Source organism: Glycine max, chromosome 14 (assembly GCF_000004515.6).
Source record: "Glycine max cultivar Williams 82 chromosome 14, Glycine_max_v4.0, whole genome shotgun sequence".
Lineage (NCBI taxonomy): Eukaryota > Viridiplantae > Streptophyta > Magnoliopsida > Fabales > Fabaceae > Glycine > Glycine max.
The window spans coordinates 9,337,925-9,355,348 of NC_038250.2; the positions used below are offsets into that span (position 1 = coordinate 9,337,925).

The following is a 17,424-nucleotide window of genomic DNA, read 5'->3' on the forward strand; positions in this document are numbered from 1 at the left end:
TATCTTATTTTTACGACAAATTCAACCAATAATATGAAACAATAATAATTGTGCTTTAGTCGTTTTATGATAATTGATACTTGTATACAATTTGATTAACCAACAATGAACATGTGGAATGTTTCCCTTTAACATAGGAGAAACTAGTTTCTGGAATATCTCCAAAACTAGACACTCGTCATCAAATTGTCCATTTCAATCATATTAACATTGAATTCAAGATCCATCACATTCTTTTCGAAATGATTTTATTTTGTAGGATGATTGGACCCATAAATGAAATTTAATTATTTTTCTTCTTGTTTTGAGTGGACAGAAAACGTAAGGTCATCACCACCAAGGGATTGGTTACCATGAAAAAGGGCCATGCCTTAATTAGTTGAGCTTACTGTCTGTCTATCACAGTCACACAATGGGTGGAAGTGGAGGATTTTCGTTTGAGCATTATTTACCACTCGTCTCTATGTTCTTCAAAGGGCTAACACAGTGGCATCGGATTCTTTGACCAAACTTTAACGTATCCCATAAGCTTAGTCTTCTACAATTATATATATATTCAATCTATTTTCCACGTATTTTATCAATCAATTAAATTAAATTACTACCCTCCACATGGCTTGCATTATTATATTAGAGATCAAGTTGGAACAATGAAAAAGCGTCCTTGTTGTGAAAGGTTCATACATGCATGCAAGGTACCAAATATTATATGATGGGAGAAACCCTCAGAGATTTTCTTCGGACTTTTTTGAATGTGCCCTGCTGGCTGAGAGAAATTACTATATTATCTTGAAATTGTAGGTGTTTATGATTTTGATTAATTTTTACGTGATATATAGTCAATTTTTTTTAATTTATAAAAAATATTAAATAGAATTTGATTATATAATTACATGTCACATGAAAATTGATTAAGAGATCTTGAATAGATAATGATTATAGGCTATATAACAATTTCACACTCAATAACTCGTCCTAATTTTTGAGTTCGGTTCTATTGTGACAATTTGTAGAATTTTACTTGGTATCCATCAAAACATTACAATTTGTTTTATCAGGAGACAAACCAATTAAGTTGCTTTTACAAGGCCGTCTAGGTTTCATATGTTAATCACTAATTTTTTTTAATACTTATCATCTTGTATTAATTTTATTATTATGAATGAAATAACATAAGCCTCTTTCTTTGAAATAGTTATACGTCTGTAATGGCCATAAATCATTTCATCAAGGTACCAAGTCCTCCTTCCTAGGTCTCATTGTCGGTCTATCCCTGCAAATGTTAGAAGTGTAATAAAATTATAGTTTAATGAATATTTTTTGTCTATATATTAGTAAGACAATAAAGTTCTCCTTCTAAATATTTAATGCAACTACAGGTAAACCTAAGACTTAAACCCGAGACCTAATGACAGGCCTACATTAATTTGAGGCGATGCAGATGCACCCCTGACTTTTAAGAAAATATAAGTGTAAACTTAATATTGTTATATTTTTACTCCCTCTATTTTTATAAGAATCCATTGTTGATAATTTTCAGTTGTTGTCACTACTAGAAAAATGGCTTTTTACGACACGTGATCTACGACGGTTATTTGCGGAACCGCTTTAGAAAGTGGTGCGGTGGCACTTTTGTAATTTTTGTGTAATATATTGCATTTTACGACGCACTTTCTAAGGCGGTTATTGAAAACCGCCTTAGAATGTTATGTTTAATAAAATTTACGCCGGTTTTTAGAAAAAAACCGTCGTAATTCTAAAAATAAAAAAGGCAAAACCGCTTGCTTCAAACTACGAAACCTCGCGGCTGTACGTACCTTTCTGCTAGCTTTCTCCTTGCTGTGAACCCTAGAGCTTTCTGCTTGCTTTCTCCTTGCTGTGAACCCTACACCTTTCTGCTTGCTCCATTCTTTGACATTGACCTCAGCTCTTTGACATTGAAGCCCTACCCCTTCTTCCATTGAAGCTCCTTTCTTTGGCATTGACCTCACCTCTTCGACTTCATCGCTCCAACTTCTCAGCTCGAAGTTTCCTGAAGACAGAGATTGGTTAGTCAGTTAGTACCTTTGTTAGGTTAAGCTTATTTTAACCTTGTTTTAGGTTAAGTGGTTGGTGTACTGATGAAGAAAGGTCGCGGGTTCCATGTATTTTCTTTTAATGGTGATGTTTGGTAATCGTGGTTGCAGGGAACATGCGCGCATGTCATCGATGAGTTGTTGATGAAGAAGCTGATGCATTTTTGAGTGGGCTGCAAACGGGTCAGTGGTTATTCTTATTGAAGCTATGGTTTATGTTTTTTTAATTTGATATTTTGTTGATATGTTCAACTTTGTTCATATACAGTTGAATCTTATCTTTTATTGGATAGTTTCTTTCTTATATTTTGTTCTCTTTTTGGCTCATTAGGTATTTTTATGCTTATTCAGCTAGACATTTCATTCCATCTCATGTTTTATTTTCATATGTATAGAATAATTAGATTTAACTACTCATTTGGTTCTTTGTTATTTTCTGTTTTAATCCCTATAACAAGAAACTAGTCATTTTAGTTCCTACACATGCATTTTTAATTTTGTTTTGCTCTTTATAGTTAAATGTATGTGAATTACTTTAGGTAAAATTGCTACAAATTTTCTGTTAAATTGTCAAAATTTGTCATTTTAGCAAATATGTAACAATTTCATGTCGCTAGAAAATAGAAATTCATGGTTTAGTTAACGGAGTTAAAATACACTTATTAAATACAAGGACCGAAATGAAATTAAAAATTAATGTGTATGGACTAAAATGTCTAGTTTTTAGATACAATAATACAGTATTAGAAAAATGTAATTTAGCGACCGAACAGTATCTGTCGTTACTTGCGACTGAATATATTAATGGGATAACTTACGCCAGCCACCGAAGTAGCAACCGAAATGAAGGGTCGCTGAACAATTTGGTCGCGATTTCGATCACTAGATATGTAATTACTAAACAATATAGTGACCAAATTAGCGACCGAAATGTACTTGGATATAGCGACTGAATATTTTTCGGTCTCTATGTTATGATGTTAGCGAACGAATATAATTTGGTCGCAATGTTTGATGTTAGAGATGGAATATTTTTCATTCGCTATAAGACTAAATAATAATTTGGGATTAACGACCGAATTAGAGACCGACCACATATTATTGTAAAATAAATTAAGAAACTAAAATTTTAAGTTGTTATAAATTATAATAAATATTTAATATACTTAAATACACTTTATACTTGAAAATTATTGAAATTAATATATTAGTAATATTTTTAAATTAACAAAAAATGTTTACATTACTTGATTATGATAAATAAATCATGCTTATCATTAGTCTTTTAATTTGTGTTTTGTAAAAAATAGCTTTTTTATTTTATATAATTATTCAAAAATTAAAATACATAAATACCATTTATGTTAGGAAAATATGTCATAATCAAATTTTGTAAAATTAAGTATTTTAAATATAAGACATAAGTGTAACACTAATGATTCATTAAGGTTTAATATGGTGTAAGTGAAATTTATACAATGATGAAGATAATATATATTTAACTTTCTAAAAAGTTGACCAACATTTTTAAAAAAATAAAAACTTTAAAAATGCTCAAGGAAGGACTAGAACTATGATCCTTGGAATGAGAATGGCACTCCTTCACCACTACAACCATGAACTCATTTGAATAGTTAGTGTGAAATATAGTATTAATATAAGTTTTATGTGAAAATAGTTCAAAATTCAAATTTTATTCTTTTTAATATATTATATTTTATAATCTTATATATTATCTTTTAAAATAGAATATATAAGATTAAATTCTATTTTCATATAAATTAGAATACTCATATTTAAATAAGTTTTATTTAAATAGAATTTAATCTTATATATTATATAAGTATCCATATGATTGATTGAAACTCACTAAGGCTTAATCAAAGCTCAATATCACTTTAGCGTAACATATACACTAACTAATTAAAAGTTACTAGTGTGTGTTCCCATGTGATGCATAGGTTGATAAGTTAATAATTTTTATCATTTTATAAAAATTAATTTAAGATTAAATATGATTTAAAAAATAGTAAAATTAATTATATTATGAGAAAAAAGTCATGCACTAATATATATAAATATATATTATACTATCACTTTTTTTAAGATACCAGTCTCACTTGATTATGTAAAAGAGTCAAGTTCAAATTTTTATTTTTTTATTTTCATATATTACATGTTAAGCTCCTTTTTTAATTATCTTCTATAAAAATAACTATTAAATATTATATTAATAAAGTTATAAAATAATTTAAGAAAAATCAATAAAGATAATTGAGTGATAATTAAGTTAGCCAAATTAATAAAAACAATTAAATTTTAGCCACACATATTACCCATGGAATATGCATGCATGAAAAATGCAAATTTTACTTACGGATATTATCCACGAATAGAGGTGTGTCAATTCATTATAAGTCACTTAATTTTTGGGCCAGCCAGGCTGGACCAATTTTGAGATGAGCCTCTATTTTTATGGCCCAACCCAACCCTCCACGGGGTAAATGGGCTGATTCATTTATAAAAAAAATGAAAAATACAAAATAAAATTATTTTAAAAAAAATTATATTCTTTTTCATATTTTAGTATATTTAAATTGAGCTAAAAAAATTAATTAGCAAAATGCTTAATTTACCTTTTGGTTATCAAACTCAATCATTTTATTTATTTTAACTTTTCATTTTAAATATTTTTGAGCCATTGTTTATTAAGAAAAATAATATATTACCAACCTGCAATTATGTTCGGGCTATTCCAGCCAGCCCATTGGGCCTAACCATTTTTGGCGTCTCTACCAACAAATTATGTATCCATTCAAAAGTATTAAAGTTGGCTATCTAAGTCCACAAAGCTAATTTTGTGGCACACTCCTTTACCCTACACTCAAATGTTGATTTGAATATTTAGTGCAAAATATAGTATAATACAAGTTTTATACGAAAATAGTTCAAAATTCAAACTGTATTCTTTTTAATTTATTATATTTTTATAATCTTATATATCATCTTTTAAAATATAATATATAAGATTAAATTCTATTTTCCCATAAATTAGAATATTTATACTTATATAAAAATTATTTTTATTTTATTTATTATATTTATCTTAGATTGTGAATTTTAAAATATAGGGGCACTCAGATAGTGAATTAAAAATAGAGGGACCGATTTGGTGAAATAAGCAAAATAGGGGGACAAATTTTATAATTTAGCCAAAATTGTATATATAAATTAAAATAGTTATCTCAGGCGGGAGTGTTTTTAACTATTTTTCTTTAACGAGAGATTTTAGAGATTTTCTCAATTTCTTATCTTCTTTAATATGTTATTTACATTTTTATTTCTAAATTACATTTGAATATATTTTTAAATAACTTATCAGTAGTTAAAATATTTTTTTTATCACAATATGAAGTATTTTGCATAAATTTAAAAGATAATTTGTATTTAAGCATATTTATTAGCTCAAATTTTATACATTAATTTTTAATTCAAAGAATTTAATATTTTAATAATAAATATAATGTTAGTAAATCGTACACTTTTCAGAAGAAATATTTATTATATTATGCTAAAGAAATTAGTAATACATATATAAATAAATAATTATGAGCGCGTGTGAACAGTAAACATGGCAATCAGTAAACATGACAATATAAATAAATAATTCCACACGTTCGCTTTCTCTGCAGTTTCGGATTCTTTTCCTTTCACTGCACAACTTCTTTCATATACGTCCCTCTCTCTCTCTCTCTCATCCCACTATTACCATTTCCATTGGTTGTTTGTTCTCACCTTAAGGAGGATTCTTGCCCAAGTCCTCGTTTTTTTGTCATTGAGTTTCTGTGTCTCCCACTTGTCACTTTTGTTTTTTGTGATGCTTCAGAAGTTCCACGTTTTTTTTATTTGATGACTCTATGTCATTTTCCTTTCTAATTGCAGCAGATAGTGTGGAATCATTTCCCCCCCTAAAGTATATTCCTTTCAGCTTGTGATATTAATTTTCTAATTCATTGTTTGGTTCTGCTTCACAGGAATGGTAGATTTAAGGTGAAGAGGTTCCACATTGGTCAGGTAATCCTCAAATCTAGCTTCACTCTAGCTCGTTAACACCAATTTCATGGACCAAGCAGTGTTATGTGCCTGCTAGTTTTTGCTTGTAGCATATCTTGTGGATTAACGGATTCTAGGGTTTGAAAATAGAAACACTTCTTCCAAATTTTGTAAGAGGCGAGTGAGCCTTGACTGTTTGAGACTTGCAGAGATCTGTCTCCATCATATTTTGTAAGCTTATTTTTTATACAACGCAATTCATTGAACTTGACCGCCATACATACCATACCATACCACATGAATAAGAATATTAAATTACATTTAATTTAAGAAACTTGTTTTGCTGCTATTCATTTCTTTTCTTTTCCTCTTTCTCTTCTCTGTTATGCTCTTGTCTTGCTTTTCCATCCATGTAAGTTTCTCATCCATAGATATTTTATATTTTTCTCTTCTCCGATGTGTTAATTTTCTTATACCACATGTGTTTAAGAGTTAGGTGTTCGATTCAATCTAAGGATAGGGATAGTACTAACATGTTTATTTTCTTATGAAATAAATAACTAACACAGTTTTTTGTTCTTAATTGACCCAACCTAAGGGCAAGCCTTTTATGCTCTATTTGGTTGCAAAGGAAGACCATACTTTGAACTTTCTATCTCTGCCTTTTCACAACTTTGTTCCATTTTTCATCCACTTCGCCACGTTTGCAATGCTTTTTTGTACATAGATGGTGCCATGTTGAATTTATACTCCATGAAATACATAGGTCATGCTTCATAATTGTTATCAGTTTTGCACCACTTATTTGACTATTTTATATTGCCTTTTTAGGAACTTTGCATATAAATGTTCATAACATTGTTATTGTTGCATTTTTTTCCTTAATTTTCTAGCAATCATTTCTTAATTTATGTCTTGATTTGATATTGAAATAAATTTGTTCATAACCAGGTTTGAATAAAATCTGAATTATGATCATAGGTGATAGACTATTTCTAAATGGGTAGATGTTTCATTGTCCATGGGGGTACCTTCGTAACCAAAGAAGGACACCTTCACAGGAGTCAGGTTAGAAACTAAATGTATGTGGCTGTCTAGTTACTTTCTAATTTTTCTCCTTGATTACTGCAGATTTAGTTTCCTCTTCGACACTAATTCTACCTATAAATTAGTGGTTGTGTCATTAAAAAATAATAAGAGAAATTAAATAGTTTCCTCTTCAACACTAATTCCGCATTTGAGTCTTCAAGAGAGAGAGAGAGATAGAGGTTTTGTTCACATTTGAAGATGTGCTAGACTCAGATTTTAATTTGTAGTAATGTAGTTGAAGTGTCAAGTTGTTATTTTCCCAACAGGTTTAATTTTGGCTTAGGTGACTGTATAAAGTTGACTAATGCTGCTTTTTAGCTTATAGGCATTCAATGTGTCATATATATATATATATATATATATATATATTCTACTTTTTTTTTCCATGCTCGTTTGTATTTGAAGGCTGCATTTTAAATAAGTCATGTATACAATTTGAATGTGATCGATCTGTCATATATATTGTATATATTTTGTTAGGTTAATTGACGAGACATATTATATAGGATAATTAATTATATGGTTCAAAAGCTACCAGTGGTAACTGGTAATATTTTTATTATGATAATAACTAATAATTACGTAATGTGCACCGATAAGATTTTAATGACATTCATTAAGGAGAGGTTGAAGTTATTTCTTAGTGTTCATTGATTCATTCTTAAGATTTTAATTTGTTTTGTAGAAGTTAGAAGTACTGAATGATTTGGATACCCATAGTTAATGACATGCACTAACCCATTAACAATAAGAGTAAAATGATCATTTGAGAGTAGATCGGAACAGGTCTTCAACAAATTAATTTTAGATCAATTTAAAATTTTGTAGATATATATAATCTATATATAAGAATTTTTAATCAAGTAAATGGTAAGTTTTAGAATGAATTATTTAACAAACTGTTATTGAATGATTTAAGAGTAAGCTTGAGTTACATTTTAGTAGAATCATCAATTAAATTATTTCTCCTTCTTTTTATCCTATACGTCAGTACATGTAGTTAATTAATAAATAAAAATTCTTAGTTGCTACTTAACAGGTTTATTGACATTACTTACCTAAGATGACGATGTAAACACACTTCAGGTATCTTAGATGAAGGTAACTTACACTTAATCTCTTAATTTCAGCAATAAAATCTTAGATTTGGTGCATAATTTGATTAAAGTGTGGAAGAAAACTGCAGAGATATATACTCAAATGGTTTGTATGAGTTAATTTTGCATCGGATGATAAACAACAACTCAAAATATTGAGTCAGAGTAGTATACTTTTACGAGGTTAGTCACATTTTACATTTTATGTGTATCATCCTTTTCTCTTGTTTGTTTGGTTGCTTATCCCATATGCCTCTACTGGATGAAAACACAAACTTTGATACATAAGTAGATAAATGATGTAAGGTTTTGATGTGCCTAAAAAGTATATAAGTGGTGGCTTCATTGATGTAATAATATGTCTCTTGTGTATTTGTATGAACACACTCCGTTAAATATTACCAAATCATTTTATTTCACGATTATATTTTCTTACTTCTTGATGTTTCTTAATAGAGATTTGTTGTTGGTAGTTTGTATCAATGAAGATTCCTGAGAACCAAAGGTGGATGTATCAGAGGTTAGATGCTAATAAACATTGGACAAATGAGTTTAGAGAAGGAGTGTTTGAGTTCATATAGTTTGTTACTAGTCAGGACATGTTTCAAATGCAAGGTGAACAAACAAGGTGCCCATGCAACAAATGCAAATGTAGAGTTTTCAAGTTTGTGGAAAATGTGATGAGAGATCTTTATAAGGAAGGATTCATGCCCAATTATTATTGGTGGAAAAACCACGGTGAGGAGTTACCACAATTTCCTCCAGTAGTGTTGCAAGGTTCATACTACGGAAGTGGTGGGCAAAGGGAAGAATTGAATCCTTATGACAAATGCTCATGGATCATGCTGGACCATCAATTGGGAAATATATAGAACAAGAAGGTGCAATTGAGACAGAATGCATGGAGAAAAATCCTAATCTTGAAGCTCAAAAGTTCTTTGATATGCTTGCAATTGCACAAGCACCGTTGTGGGAAGGATGCGAGCATCATTCAGAATTGTCTGCTTCTTTGGTCTGTTTTAGCTTGAAATATGATTATAATATGTCAGAAGGGTGTTTTAATCGTACGGTTCAACTTATGGGGGACACCATGCCAAAAAACAATAATATGGTGATAAATTTTATCAAGCTAAGAGGTTGGTGCAGAAATTGAGTCGCGGTTGTTTGAAAATTGATTGTTGGCCTAACGGATGCATGTTGTATTATAAAGAAAATTAAGATAAGAGTATAACTAATTGCTTTTTTTGTAAAAGTGATCGGTACTTTACAGTTAATAGGAGAGGGATTGAAAAGAAGTTTCTTGGCATGGTGAGAATCAAAGGGACCTGATTGTCATGTGTCAGTCATCTAATGGTGAAGCGTGGAAGCATTTTGATAGAATGCATCTAGAATTTAGTCAGGACCCTAGGAATGCCAAATTAGGGTTATGTTCAGATGAGTTTAGTCCTTTTGTTCAATTTTGGAAGACTTACTCTTGTTGGCTGATTATCTTAACTCCATATAATCTTCCTCTTGGCATGTGCATGAAGAGAGAATTTATGTTTTTAATTGTCTTAATTCCAGGTCCATCAGATCCAAGGCACAATAATGATGTGTACTTGCAACCACTCATAGATGACTTGTGCACTTTGTGGAATGATGGCATACCAACTTTTGATGTGTCATTGAGGCATAATTTTTTGATGAAGGTTGCTTTGATGTGGACAATCAATGCCTTCTCGGCTTATGGGATGTTGTCAGGTTGGACAACTGCTAGCAGAATTGGTTGTCCCATATGTATGGAACGATCGAAGACATTCAAAACTTTAAATTTTCACAAGATATGCTATTTTGATTTTCATCACCAATTTCTTCCACTTAATCATGCATATAGGAGGAATAAAAAATCATTCAAGAAGGGTTGGGTTGAGACCTCACCCCCTCCTCCATGTTTGTCTAGTCTTGATGTTTGAATAGAGTTGCACATTTACTGCTCTGTCTTTAGTTGCAAGAAGAAAAAGATTTTCCTGGATGTGGTGTTGAACATAATTGGAAGAAGCAAAATATATTTTGGTTGTTACCGTATTGAAAAACACAGATTTTGCGTCATAACATTGTGATGGACATCAATGGCAAAAGTAAGGATACACACAATGCTTGAATAGACTTAGCAGAAATATGTAATAAAAAAAAGCTTGAGTTGGTAGATGTTGGTCGTGGCAAGTTCTTTAAACCAAAGGCAACTTATGCAATGACCAAATCCCAGAGACTCGTTGTTCTTAAATGGGTCAAAGAACTAAAGTTACCAGATGGCCATGCCTCCAATTTAGGTCAGTGTGTGGATCTTAACAAGGGAAAAATTCATGGAATAAAAAGTCATGATTGTCATGTTTTCATGCAATGGTTGCTTCCAATTGAATTTAACTCATTATCAAAACCTATTTGGAAGCCACTTGTTGAACTTGACCAATTTTTCAGAGAACTAACTTCGACAACATTAAATGTTGAACAACTAAGAGTTATGGAAAATAACATACTTGTGTTGTTGTGTAAGTTAGAACAAATATTCCCACCAAGCTTCTTTGATTCAATGGAGCATCTTCCAGTTCATTTACCTTATAAGGCAAGATTTGGTGGTCCAGTCCAATATCGTTGAATGTATCCTTTCGAGAGATATAAAATGAGTAATCATTTATACACCATTGTATTATATAGTCATTTTTTTAAAAAAATATTTATTCATATTAATTTTAGGTTTTTACACTCCCTCAAAATTAAAGTCAAGAATTAGGCTAAAGTCGAGGGATCGATTTATGAAGTGTACATAGTGGAGGAGACATCTACCTTTGCCTCGTTTTACTATCCTGATCAAATTGCATTGAAAAGAAATAGGATGCTTCAGAATGTTGATGTGGATGAAGGTTCTTCATCTTCTCCTCCTATATCAATTTTCAATTACCCAGGAAGAGTGAGTGGTTAATCCAAAACATATTTTTTGGACCAAGTTGATCTTCATGTTACTCAGTTGTATGTTCTTCAAAATTGTTCAGAGGTTGAGCCATATTAAGATTAAGATGATTTTAATACTTGTATGACTCTAATTAATAATTTAATGATGTTATGTTGTGTACTTTGAGTAATTTGTTTTATTCTTTCCAATATTTATGAGAGTTTTTTGAGGGAGTTGAATCCCATTGCTTCAGATGCTCAACTTAACCAAGACATTTCACCCAACTTTCCTACATGGTTCAAGAAATATGTAGGTTAACATCTTATATATTATTCAAATAATATTTCCTCCATAATGATATGGTCTTATATACAACGTTAATTGTTAAATTTTTTAGCATGAGGGCCTAAGAGAAAAGTTGAATCATGGCCTATCTATGTTATAAATGGATACAAATTTCAAATAATTATCTGGAATGAAGGCATGAATTCTTCTAATTATGATGTTTACGTACGAGGAACTGATGGTCAACTAGAATATGATTTTTATGGAATGTTGTCTGAAATTATTCAATTGGAGTATACTGACATCTCATTGATGAAGTTAGTTCTATTCAAGTGTGATTGGTTTGATAATACTCCTTATATAGGGACACGAGTACATAAAAAATATGAGATTGTTGAAGTAAGGCAATAAAAAAGATATACTAAAACATACGACCCATTCATATTTGCACAACAAGCAAAACAAGTTTATTTCATAACATATCCTGAGGGACATTAAGGATGGTTAGCCGTAATGAAGACAAAAGCTCACAACAGAATCACTAACAATATAGTAAGTGAAATTGAGCAAGAGGCTCCATACCAAGATGATGAGCTTGTAGGACTTCAAGAAGTGTTGGAAGTTGACCCTGATTTCATTAATGAATCTCTTACGAATGTTGATGGAGGTGGAGAAGAGGTAGATGCAGATTTACTTAAACAACTAGACTTGGTTGAACCAGATGAGGAAAAATGATATTAAGTGAGAATGAGATTGAAAGTGACTTTGATGATACAAATACTTCTTAGGTAATTCATACATTAAAGTTGATTGCATGTCTTATGTTGAATGTGTGTGTGTGTGTGTGTATATATACATTTGTATGATTGTGGTTTGTAATAATTATTACTTTTACTCATGTAATGAATATGAAAGAGAAGATAAGTGACCTATTTTGCTGTAAAAAACATATTTATGTGATTTTTCATTAATAAGTTGGATTTGTTTATTTACTAAAGTGTATTGATTGTGGTACTTCACTTTTTATTTATTTGTCCTTAAATATTACACACACACACGTGTGTGTGTGTAACAAAATCAAACATGTAGACGACATACAGTGATAGAGGTGGTGGTCGCAGAACATTTAATCGTGGTAGAAGACATGGTGTTAGTTTAGGAGCTCCAATTACCATCAATCCTTCCACCTCTTCTATTCACATATCAACCTCAGAGTTGATTATTCATGTCGTTGCACCAGCACCAAACACACTTCCTACAGCTCAAGACTAACCAAATCCGACCTTTTTAAGGAACCTTCAGCACCAGATGATTCTCTTACATCTGAGTATCCACCTGATCTAAATTGTGAACATATTGTTGATTAGAGGCCTTTCATTCATGCATATAAAGGAGAGTAAGTTCATTTTATTGAACTATTAATTTTTCTTAAAATGTTTTTTAAATGTGATATTGACAATGTCTTTGTACATAGGTTTCAACCAACATATGGATGTTCTAATATCATATTAGATATCCGATAATTGTAAAATTTGGGTTTAATTGATGATTAATTTTGACTAAGAATGATTAGAATTCCTCTAATTTACTATTGATTTTAATAAAAAAATGAGGAATTTAATATCATGTTAATTTTTTACCCTGGGGATTCAAAAGAAGAAAATTACAAGTGCTTTGGAGGAAAATTGATTCAAAAACTTGAAAAAAAGCCTTAAAGAAAAAGTTGAAAATTGGGATAGCTCGCTTAGCACACAACACAATACAGGCCCAGTGCATCACTTCGCTTAGCAGTCAGCCTAAGCTTACCACAAAGATGCCCAAAGGCGTGCTTAGCACGAATCCCGCACTAAGCGCGTGATCATCGCCATACTCGCTAAGCCTAGAAGGCCCACTTAGCATGATGTCGCATGTATTTTAAGCTACCTTAAGCCTATAAAAGGAGTAGGAAGCAAAAGAGAAAGACATACTGAGACTCAAAGTTCGCTATTGAATACACCCAAAGCCTGAGCATCTCTCATAGGGAAAATCCTTTTTCTTTAGCCATTCTCCCTTCTTCATTTATCCATCCCTCTTCTTCTTCCATGCTCATTAGCCGCTAAAGTGTAAAGCCTCTCATGGTAATGAAAGGCTAAACCGCCTGTGTTGGGAGCCTAGCAACCAATGCCCTTGTAATGTAATATTTCCTTACTATCTATTGAATGCAATGCTAATTTTTATTGTTTATTTCTTGTGCTTTATTTTCATTGCTATGGTTTGATCATCTATGCATCTGTTTAGGGATTAGGCAATGGGAAGTGTTTAATTTCTAAAGAACTGGAAAAAAGCATCTAAACAAATCATTGCTAGGGATAAAGTGGTCCTGTTTAGCCTATGCATACATCTCTAAACTTCATGCAATTTACTGTTTTATCTCTGCTAAGGGATTTGGGAGAGAGAATAGATAAATTTGGCTCTTCAACGTGAGGGATCAAGGTTGAGTATCTTAGTAGATGTGAGGGGAAATTGGGATAATATTAAATAGAGAAACACATTAACATTGCATCAAGGGTAGTTAAGCATGCTAGGCCTCAACATATTTAAATTCTGAAGTCATCTTTGCATTCAAACTTTTCTACTCTTCTTGTCTTTTACTCTTGAATTCTTTCTTTCTTATCTTTTAGTACAATTCTTTATCTCTTGCTTACAAATTGAGTATACATTAACTCAAGTACAAACAAAGTCCTTGTGGATTCGACACTGGGACTTCCGAGTAAATTTTATTACTTGAGACAAAATTGGTGCACTTGCGAACGGGTTAACAATATCATTAGAGCAAAGTTTGATGAACCAGGTCCAAGTTGGTTAAAGGTATCAGTTGACCTTTGCGATAGGTGGTTTGGAGAGTTTAAGGTAATTTGAATTGTGGTTTAATTTAAAATGAAATGTTTCTTGTATCATTTCTAATTTACTTCTTGTTTCCTATTTGATGCAGAAACAATATAGGTGGTACCCAACAAAAGAGCGAGCCATTAGAGCTATTTTTGAGACAAAAAGTTCACGCATTTTGAAAAGTGCAATGAACAAGATCACAAATGGTCAAGATAAAGGAAAATGGATAACAACCAATGTTCGAGCAGCCTTAGATGAACATTGGGGTTCTACAAATTTCCTAAACAAGAGCTCCACTGTCAAGGCGAATCGATCTGTTGACAGAGGAGCCTCAGCATACTGTGGTGGGTCCATATCTACTGCATCTCACTTTGAAAACCTGATAATTTCACTTTATATACATATATGTGTGTATCACACACACACACACACACACACACACACACACACACACACACACACACACACACAAGAGAATGGGTCAATGATAAGTCTTGCGAATTTGCTGTAAGTTGTTTTTTTCTAATTCTATCTCTTTATTTAATATATAGTGACTGGTATTATAAATGAACTCTTACATTTGTTTAATATCTCTTGAACTTATTTTTTCCTGTATTAGTAGTGATTTTCTTGAATATTAATCCTTATATGTCTACATATTTAAAAATTTATCTTCATACCTCACTTTATATTGAAGGAGAAATTTCAACATCGTCGAGAGGAAATCTTACAACATTTGACAGAGGAAGACACATCTACATTAGATTCCCTTAACATTGCTATTTCTGTTAATGATAATGAAATATATTTGAATGTTGTTGGAGGTCCAAATTATAAGGGGAACATGTACGGGCTATGTACTTTGAGCAAAAGGTTTAGTTGCTCAAAATCAGCTCCAATCTACTTCTATTGCTCCTGTGGAAGACCAAATAGAGGAAATGCGTGAGACAATTAATAAATTGAATGCTAAGCTTTTGGCAAAGGCATATATGGAGAAAACACTTGAGGAAAAGATGTTGCAGCTGATGGAGAATCATGACCACCAAAGTCAGGAGATGCGACAACAAATGCAAGAACAAAATGAGCAAATGCAAAGTATATTACAACACTTGCATATTCAGTCTATCATGTCAGCTCCTAGTCCATCGACTACCTCAGCGGATGGAACTGAGCACCATGTTGATGATGCTCAGGTTTATCATCCTCATGACATATGAAAGGACCATCAACTCATGGTTATTGTTTATTTTACTTTGATTATGTCATGTTAGTTATGAATTTGAACTTCATTAAATTTTGACATTCCATTTTATTAAACTTTGCAAACTTTGAATTTGCACATTATCAATCTTTAAATTAGAACTTTGTTATTAGATATATTTACTCATTATGAATGTCCACTTTTATTTATAAGTTTGATTATACAATTTAATTAAAAAGTATTTACAATCGATAATTATTAAGCAGGTAAAAAATGTGAAATTGAATTTTTTTTTGTTAAGCCACCAAATCTGCGACCGAAATAAATAGCAACCGAATTAGTAACCAAAATACATTTTTAATCTGAAATAATAAAGACCGAATTATATTTTTTTGTATTTTATTATAAACAAAGCCACCGAATTAGCTACCGATAGTAATTTTTTAAAATTTTATTCTAAAATTAATTATTCAATAGCGACTGAATGTTATTTTAATTTATTTTATATTTAAAATTTTGTTATTTATTAGCGACCAAATTAGCAACTGAGAGTTTCAGTTCTTGAATTGATCCCAAGCAAAATAGTAACCAAATATGGAGTGACCGAATTTATTGTCTTGCGACCGACCAATTCGATCGTGAAATAGCGGCAAAATTTAAATTCGGTGACTAAGACTTTGCGGCTAGGGGTTTTGCGATGTAGAAAAGTTTGTCGCTATTTCAGTCGCTAAAACTTTTAGCGACCGAATATTTTGGTCACTAAATCATGTTTTTTTGTAGTGATATAAGGACCAAAATATAAAAACAATGCAAGTATAAGAACTAAAAAAGTAATTAAATCAAATAGCTATTATTAACTTTGTCCCTGATGACCTAGGTTCCTAAATGTGCCATTGTCGAGACTATTGGCTAAGTTGGAAGAAACCCACTAAAATACCTCATGTCTTGAATATTAGTAACAAAAGTTCATTATTTTTTTTCTCAAATATAAAAAAAATCTCAATTATCTATGCCTCATTTAATGAGACTCTCTCTAAAATACCTTTAATTTAATAAGGGTAAAAACCTTTTTTATAGTTGATATTAAGTTCCAATGAAGGACAGTTTAGAAAAAATGTTTATTTTTTAATTGAAAATGACATTATTTAATGATATTAAATAATTTTCTTAATAAGTGTGAGACATGTCTTTTTTATTTTTGCTTATAATTGATACTACAGGAAGTAATGTATATATTGCTAGTGTAAAAGATTTCACATTGTCAACCAATTGAAAATAATTTATAATGTGATTTTTAAGGTAATTATTATTAATGTCAACAAACTTATCATTCACAGGAGAAAAGAGGCACTCAGTGCCTCTCTAAATTTTTTAAATAATAAAAATATAGAAGTTAAATACAATTAATAAAAAAATGAAGAACAAAAAAAGTTAATAATATAAAAGTAGTGAAAAATTAATATAAGTTAACTGAAAAATTTGAAATTTAAGAAGTAGTTTAAGGATAAAATTATCCAATAAAATATGTACATCAAATGAAATAATTCCCATTATTAATAGTTATAAATTATAGTTTCTTTATGATTAGGTGAAAATGTAAGAAAGAATAAAAATTATACTATCATTGTGTATCGGTTTTCTCATAAAATTATTGATAACTCAATAATATAAAAGTTCAAATTAAACTCTTAAGAGAGTAGTTTATTGATTAAATATAAGTGTGAACACATTTTTACTTCCTTCATAGGCTAGGTCACTTTAAAAACATTATCTTTCTGTTATATATAAAATTGAAATTAGGCACATGAAAAAAAATAAGGCACCATA

General features: G+C 30.8%; 1 long non-coding RNA gene across 3 annotated transcripts; it reads left to right on the forward strand.

Moving 5' to 3' along the window:
- Nucleotides 1-5,778: 5,778 nt before the first annotated feature.
- On the forward strand, nucleotides 5,779-15,736 carry LOC106796020 (uncharacterized). Of its 3 annotated transcripts, none has more exons than XR_005888499.1 (3): nucleotides 5,779-14,417; nucleotides 14,500-14,903; nucleotides 15,094-15,736. It is a non-coding gene; the product is annotated as an uncharacterized lncRNA (long non-coding RNA). The 3 variants fall into 3 exon arrangements; XR_005888501.1 differs by having other exon boundaries at nucleotides 5,779-8,497; nucleotides 8,788-14,903; XR_005888500.1 differs by having other exon boundaries at nucleotides 5,779-7,210; nucleotides 8,257-14,903.
- Nucleotides 15,737-17,424: the final 1,688 nt, after the last annotated feature.